This window comes from Chinchilla lanigera, unplaced genomic scaffold (assembly GCF_000276665.1).
Source record: "Chinchilla lanigera isolate Chin_1 unplaced genomic scaffold, ChiLan1.0 scaffold00012, whole genome shotgun sequence".
Taxonomy (NCBI): domain Eukaryota; kingdom Metazoa; phylum Chordata; class Mammalia; order Rodentia; family Chinchillidae; genus Chinchilla; species Chinchilla lanigera.
In genome coordinates this window covers 28,942,080-28,948,193 of record NW_004955413.1, presented here as the reverse complement: position 1 = coordinate 28,948,193, position 6,114 = coordinate 28,942,080, and the positions used below count along the sequence as shown (strand labels likewise).

Here is a 6,114-nt window from a genome sequence, read left to right as displayed (position 1 = left end):
ATATGTGTCATGAGAAGACACTCAAAGATACAAAATCTACACCACTGCACTGTCTACACCCTTGTATCCCGCGAGATGTAGATTAACACCACTAAGTGCGGTGTGTTTATAAAGCACTCCTCAGCCTCCTGAGATGTCTTCCAACCCCCAGGCAGTGTGACGAATAGCAAATATACTCATTAGGAGACAAGCCTGTTTCTCACCAGAAACCTAGAAAGTCAAGTGTACTGCTAATGCAAAGAAGGGGAAAAAAGATTTCCTTAGACTACATTTTTTCTGTGATGGAGCCGTCTATTTAGAAAGAAGAAAGCAGGTAGGTAAATGGACCTGCCCTGGCTAACCCCAGCAGGAAGGGATCAATCAAAGGGGCACTTGAAGACTGCTCCCAGCAGGCGTGTACCCACTTACAGTGTATAAGCACCCCGTAATTATTCTGATGACTGGACAGGAAGTGCTGCGGTCAGCAACTTAGGGGTATGCAGTACATACTAACTCCACAGAGGCGAGGCAAGAATTCCAAGTAGAATGCTCCGATGAGTGGAGGGTGGAAAAGTGATCTGACCATCTTCTTTGTTGTTATTTTTGTTTGGTTTGTTTTTTTGAGGCAGTGTCTCACTCCGTAATTCAGGGTGCCTTTGCACTCGAAGCAATCCTCCTGCCTCAGCTTCCCAAATGCTGGAATCATAGGCAGATCTGATTTCCTAAGAGGTCTACACCCAAGGCACTGGAGAATCACAGATCCACTACTTGGAAGAGAACCACCAGCCCTGAAAGGCAGGTGACAGGTTGTCATGCTCTTGCCAAGATGCGCCTTTCCAGGGTTCGATCAAAACTACACTTCAGGCTGGGCGTGGTGGCGCACGCCTGTAATCCCAGCACTCAGGAGGCTGAGGCAGGAGGATCATTGAGAGTTTGAGACCAGCCTGGGCTACAAAGTGAGCTCAAGGCTAGCCTGAACTGCATAGCGAGACCCTGTCTCAAAAAGACCAAAAAAAAAAAAAAAATTCAGAGATTTTCTCTGAAAACCACCAGCAAACAAGCAGGCCTGCAATGTGGTCTGCTGGACAGTGGGCCCACCAGGGACACAACGGGAAAGGCTGCATCGGAAGATTACGGCCAGCACAACAATCAAAGGAAGTCTGGCCAGGCCGCGCCGAGCCTCCCCTGAATGCCTGCACTTCCTCTCAGCCAGAGGCTGGAAACAGTGATTTCAGGGTCCCGGGACGCCCGGTAATGCCGGGCTGGGAAGTCCCGCTGCACCTTCCCTCGTGGGCCCAGGGCTGTCCCTGCCCACAGCAGCCGCCCTGATCCAGAAGGGCTGGGCGGAGGTGGCGGACAGTGCGCTCGCCTGCACCGGCCCTGGGCCGCATCCCCAGCACACACAGGGAAGGCGGGAAGGGAGGGAGAGGGAAAAGGAAAGGAAATGGGGAAAAGGAAGGGAAAGGAAAGTTTTCAAGGAAAGGGTAGGGAAGAAAGGAGAAAGAAGTTTGGGCAATGGGCCTGCAGAGAGCCTCAGAGCTCCTCCCTCCCATGGAACATTCTAGAAACCTCCCTGCTGCACTGCCTCGGAGGAGGTGACTCCTGCCTGTGCCACACCTAGGCCCCGTTCCTCACCCTCCCCAGGTTCCAGACACTCCACACTGCAGCTTCCCGGAAGGCCCAAGTGTGACCGGGAGGGCGGACCACGCAGGTCACAGCGGGCCACGCAGGCTCACACACACCCTAGCCCGGCCCCAGGCCCCCACCTGCACCACCCCAAAAGGGCCTCTCTGGGGTCTCCGGCAGCACCCCCACCCTCATCTGGCTGATTCACAGCTGCCCTTTATCTCACCCAGCGCTGCTCTCTCCAGCTAGAACCCAATCCCCCAGCGCAGGTCGTGTGTCCCCGTGGATCTCAGGCCCCACGCCTGCCAGCCCTTGTCACATGACACAGGGTCCCAAACAGGTCAGGGCCCACAGCTCCCAGCCGTGTCCCTCCCCGCAGAAGACCCCTGAGGGGCAGAGGGCCGAGAGGGACCCCAGAACCAGACAATGTAGGCTCTTGTCAGTGCTCTTTTACAAGGCGGGAGCAAACTATAGGGTGGAGGTGTAGATTTTTAAGACACCTTAAGACACTGCCATCATCACCCTCAAATCCCTCCCCCGCCCTCCAGGCACACGCCTCCATCCTCGCCACGTTCTGCAGCCCCGCTGGAGTCCTCTGGGAGTCTTTAGTGTCACTGTTTTAGCTGCCTCGATGTCTTGAATCGATTCAAAACGTTTCCGTTCCGTAGTCATTTTGACTTTGGGGAGGAGCCAGAAGCCCCACGGGGCCACAGCTGTGACTCAGGAGGATGAGGACGCAGCACAGCGCTCTTCTGAGCCTGCCTCTCCGGAGGACGGCGCTCGGCAGCAGCATTTCCCGTGTTTCTGATCACACCTCGTAAGGACACTCGGGAAATAGTACTCCAGAGCTGCTTCCAACTGCGGCGAGGGTGACGGGATGAGTTTGTTGGAAGCGACGGGGAGGATTTTGAGGGGATTCATAGCAATGTGTATCTTACTGCAACACATTTTTTATATGTGTGCATTCGCTGCAGATTTTGATCACATCTTGTACCTGCTTCCTGAATCCCCAGCCGGCTGCAGGAGCACCGTGGGGGCCAGGGACGGAGGCACAGCTGGCCTCCCCTCCCCGATCCAATCCAGGGCCAGCTGTGACTCTGGAGGTCTTGACTGCATTTCCCGGTCTCCACATGGTTGCTGCTTCCTCTCACGGGGCCGCCCACTCCAGGTCCAGCCTGCCAGGCCGAGATGGCCCTGTAGAATCCCTGGTCCGGGGACTGAACTGGGAGCCTCAGGCTGGGCCGCTGGGGAGTCCCAGACCCAGACCTCCCCCATACTCAGCTCTCCCCCATACTCAGCTTTCCTGGGTTCTAGGTGTCTCCCCGAGGGCACACAGTGACATGTGGGGCAATAACCTGTTGACGTGGGCTCGGCAGGATGCTCTGGACATTGCCGGTGTCCACCCCACAATGCCGGGACAGTCTCCCCACAGGGGCAGCAACCAAAGCATCTGCAGACCCTGCACAGCCCCTGGGGACAGAACCACCCCGAGAGCCCCTGGGAGGCACTCAGGGGGAGCCTGTGTCTCCCGTACTATAAATCAGGGGTGAAACTTGCAGGCAGGCCGGAACCCCTGCCTTGCAGGGTGGAATCAACAACACGGCCCTCTAGGCAGTCTTAGTACAGAGCGGTGGTTAAACGTCCTGGGGCCTGGGGCAACTCCACAGCTACACAGAGATAGGAAGGCATCGCAGCCTCAAACGAGGAAGGCAAGTGTTCTGCCCCTGTAAACGTCTAACTACACGGTGTGATGTGTGAGTCCAGGAGTTTTTAGTGTAGACAGGTAAATTTGACAGAAATATTCTAGGCAGCCAGGCAGGGCCGGGCCCTCGAGGAACTGTCTCACCCTCACTAAAACTTTCTGCCTTGTTCCTCAGACTTCACTCTTCGATTTTGGGGAGCACGAACTCAGCATGTGGGACGTCTGGCAGGCTGGGAGTTATAATATTTCCCTCTGTCATTTGGAGGTCTGAGATCATTCCTATATCCTTTTCAGGGCAACTGGGAACAGAACATTTTAGGGTTTTTCTCTGAGGACTACAGAGCCTGTTCTGTGGCTTGCCCATGCTGGGACTGGTGGTCTGGGCTCTCCAAGAGGCGCTGGCACTGCCACCGGTCACTGGCATCTAGGGTCCGGCACTAGGGCACAGTGACACATGCTTGGCCAGGGACGTCCAGCAGCGGATAGGGCTTCTCCGAGGGCAGGCGGGCTGACTTCCCCAGTTCCTTTTCACCCGGGCCTCACTGCTGAGAGCTGTCAGCAGCTGTGACGGTCCCCAGCCCCTCCCTGGCACGCTGGGGCTATGGGCCACTGCTCCCGCAGTCACAGGGGAGGGGGTCCTCCTCCGCACCTGCTCCCGAGATCTCCAGCAAGGCTGGCGGCTTTCTGACACACGGTCCTCTGGGGTCCCCAGCCTGTCTGTGGGGCGCTCTGGGGATCTGAAGCACGTCCTTCCACTTTTCCACTCGCCTGAGGTCACAGTTCCCTTTTCTGACCAGGCCACCACGTGACACGCCTCCATGTGACACGCCTCCATGCGGGGCACCACCCTTCATCACGCCTCGAAGGTCACTCCCAGACACTTCCTGCACTGGTTCCTCCAAACCCCACAGGCTCCTTCCCACTGCCAGCTCCCCTGCAAGGGCCAGCCCATATGCCCGTCCCTCCCTGTCCTCTGCCAGTCAGTCGTGGTGAGGTCGGATGCCTGTGGGCTCCCGAACTTGACCTTCACTGTCCACTCCCTCCTCTCTCTCCTTCCAAGGTCCGGGCAGTAGCAGAGTCACATCCGCTTCCTGGGCTTTCTAACAAAGGAGGAAGTGAGCGAGCCAGCCGGACCCGAGCCGTCTCCCAGCTGTCTCCCCATCATCATCCCTGGTAGGCAAAGAAGCAGAGCTCTGGCGCCCACAGCCAGGGTCTGGAGCAGCTCCTGCCCTGGAGCGGAAGGGCGGGTTGCCGAGGCAACAGGCCTGCGGGATCATTCGACTCTCCGCTCTCAATTATTCAAGCCTCATTATCCAGTCACTCCCACTTCCCAGAGGACCAGAGGGAAGCCAGGACGCCAGTCCTGCGCTCAGCTCCTGCCTCTGAGCCCAATTAGGAGTCGTGGGCTTGTGTTCGTGTGGGGGAGCCCCTCACGTGCCAGGCACCCCAACCTTGAGAACGGGGCCGGAGCCCAGCTAACCCATAGAGGGTGGCGACCATTGCCCCGGGGCGGCATTTGGCTCCTCCAGCGCTTCCCGGTCCTCAACGAAGCTTGTCCCTCCTTCAATTAAACCAGGTTCTGTTCTCACGCAGGAGCCTGCGGCGGCGGAAGCACTTTGCTCTGGAACCTGAGCCCAGGCCATTACTTCGGGGTATGAGTCCTTTGTACTGCAAGAGTGGAAATGTCGCCTATAAAAAGCTATCAAGGTCCAGAACATCCCCTGTCCTTGCTATTTCAGTAAAGATTTCTTCCTGTGGTTCCTTCTGGTCCCCACACAAACATCACCTCGCTGGGGGAGTCGGTACAAATGCTGTGACTCTCACCCCTGAGTATCAGAGCAGACATTCAACAGGAGGCTGAGGCAGGAGGATCCTGTGAGCCTAGGAGTTCAAGGTCAAGCTGGGCAACACAACAAAGCAAAAACAGAAAACAGACTGCAACAAGTTGGGAGGGGACATCATTTGAATCTATAGTCGTCCCACGACACAAAGAGGAACCGAAAGGATTTCTGTCGAGGACGATGTCAGCTTGGAAAAGGCGACGTCAGAGAGGAGTGGGGACGCAGAGGGTGACACCCGTCCACCCTCTCACTTGGGAGGCTCAGACAGACCAACAAACTCCGCAGCCGGCAGAGGAGCGGCTGATCCCCTTGGGGCCTCTCAGGCAGCCCCGGTGAGGACATCCTTTCCGCAGGGAGGCCCTGGGCGTTCTGGGGGCCGCGGCATCCCAGGGTAAAGCACAGTGGACGCCTGGAACCCAGACGGTGCCAGCCCGGCCTCACCCTTTCCTCCTCTGTGCCCACGGTGAGGCCTGGAGTGCCAGGCCTGTGCTGCCCTCACGTGCGTGGTGCCCCAGCACCCGTGTCTCACTGCACCCCTGCGCTGGGGCCACCATTAAATAAAGTAGGCGCACACACACCCCAGGAGCACAGCATCCCCGGGAGAGGTGAGGGGCGCTGGCATGCTGCGGGTACAGGGCGATTCCCCAGGCACGAGTCAGGCCCGGGTGGCTGAGGGCGACGCCCCCAGCGGAGGCTTCCCAAGGGCAGGCCTGAGGGCAGCCCCTCCGGTCCTCGGCTGCCATCGCCGCCAGGCAGCGCCCCAGGGAGGCGCCTCGGGCCGGAGACAGTAGAGAGGCGGGGAGGCGGCGGGGAGGCGGCCCGCCCCGGCTGCAGCGCGCACGGCGCCAGAAGTTCTGCTCCTGCAGCTCCGAGAAAGTTTGCCACGTCCAAGGACACTTTCCTGGGACACTGGGTACAAACTCGGGGGCCCCTGCGCCCCAAGCCCGCCTTCCGCCTTCGCTCCCG

General features: G+C 58.4%; 1 long non-coding RNA gene across 4 annotated transcripts in view; it reads left to right on the top strand.

Moving 5' to 3' along the window:
- Positions 1-2,018: 2,018 nt before the first annotated feature.
- The window catches only part of LOC102020437, a 20,990-nt gene continuing 16,894 nt past the window's right edge, over positions 2,019-6,114 (top strand). For 3 of the 4 annotated variants that reach the window (XR_001232988.1, XR_260121.2, XR_001232990.1), the window contains exons 1-2: positions 2,019-4,480; positions 4,901-5,753. This is a non-coding gene — a long non-coding RNA (uncharacterized LOC102020437). The remainder of the gene's footprint in view (positions 4,481-4,900; positions 5,754-6,114) is intronic. The other variant, XR_001232989.1, reaches the window with a different exon arrangement.